Genomic DNA, 1,434 nt, shown 5'->3' on the forward strand with positions numbered 1-1,434 from the left:
TCTTCCGAATACCCTGAACTCTGGTCATCGGAAACGAGACGGAGAGAGACTAGTTCGCCGGAAACAAGACGGAGCAGCCGGAGGGACGATCGCGGAAATCAGATCTGGTTTCCGCGCCAGAAACTAGAGATCTGGTCTGGTTTCCGGCGGGAGATTTGGTTTCCGTCGGAAACTAATGAAATTTCTAGTTTTTTTTTTTAATAAATAAATTTTTAAGATTTGGGAATGATTTGCATGCAAAATCTTATCAAAATGAAAGAAAATATAAATGTTATATTTAAACAAATGAATTAAAATATTTAATTATATAATTTTGTTTATTTTCCTTTCCATTTTCTGGAAATGAACCAAACATACAAAGACAGTTTTCTGCTCTACAGCCAAACACAAGAAAATGTTTTCCCGGAAAATGACTCATTTTCCAAAATTATTTTTCAGAAATCATTTTCCTACTTTCCAAACCACCCTTGGCCACTTTTGACATGTGGTCTCAAAATCAAAATTAATTTGCCTTTACTTATTTCACAAAGGACCTTGTTATACTTCTCTGCATTATAAATATTTAGAAGTTACAAGTATGAAATAATTTTACAATTGTGGAGAGTTTGAGGAAGATTGTATTTCTATTATACGTAGTAATATTTAATCAAAGAATATTAAATTATATCAAATTACAATATTATCTTCACGATTATTATTTTTAGCATTAACAATATTTTAATTTTTTTAATATTAAAAAGTTAGAATGTAAATTCTGAAACGGAAGAAATTTTGATTCAGAGATTATCCATTAACTGAACAAGACACCTTTTCTCATCAGGCAACAGTTTATAATCTCCAGTGGATTCTTCGACTAGGGTTTCAGTCCTTATACATACCTATAATATATAGCTTACACTGAATGTTAGAAACTAAGTGGAATTTTTATACGAGATAGCTTGGGGGTTTAATCTTCGTTTCTATTGTAATAATGGTGAAAAATGAGAGCGGCCAAGAGAAGCCTTTGGATATATTTTGATGATTGAATAGGATGAACGGACGGCGAAGCATACCTGCGAGCAATAAAGTTACAGCTGATCTCATTGCCGTTAAACTTTATCTGTTTGCTGTAGTGAAATGAAAACAAGCTCTGTTTCTTTTTGTTTTTTTTAGCACCATTTTTGTGCTTTAAGTGATATTGATTGGTGATGTGTTTGCAGATCAAAATCCTTGCTCAATTAGAAGCTGCATTTGCACTTCTTTCTGCTACAGCTTCTGAGCCTTTAATGGTCGGTGGCTTTGAGGAGCCTCGTGGTATTGGTATGAAAACCAAATATTTGTTTAATTTTATTGAATATTGACATTAATAGCACTGTTTAGAAGTTACAACACCTTGGTTTCTGCACATATTAGCATGCATTGTCCTTTTTTTTTTTTTTTTTTTTTAATTAGTTT

At 32.4% G+C, this 1,434-nt stretch overlaps 1 long non-coding RNA gene across 2 annotated transcripts in view; it reads left to right on the forward strand.

The window, feature by feature from the left end:
• The first annotated feature begins 813 nt into the window (after positions 1–813).
• LOC116025018 overlaps positions 814–1,434 on the forward strand; it is a 5,554-nt gene continuing 4,933 nt past the window's right edge. Inside the window, exons 1-2 of one of the 2 annotated variants that reach the window (XR_004099569.1) lie at positions 814–1,108; positions 1,200–1,299. This is a non-coding gene — a long non-coding RNA (uncharacterized LOC116025018). Of the gene's footprint in view, positions 1,300–1,434 lie in introns of both variants that reach the window. The other variant, XR_004099568.1, reaches the window with a different exon arrangement.

Source organism: Ipomoea triloba, chromosome 7 (genome assembly GCF_003576645.1).
Source record: "Ipomoea triloba cultivar NCNSP0323 chromosome 7, ASM357664v1".
In the NCBI taxonomy this organism is placed as follows: domain Eukaryota; kingdom Viridiplantae; phylum Streptophyta; class Magnoliopsida; order Solanales; family Convolvulaceae; genus Ipomoea; species Ipomoea triloba.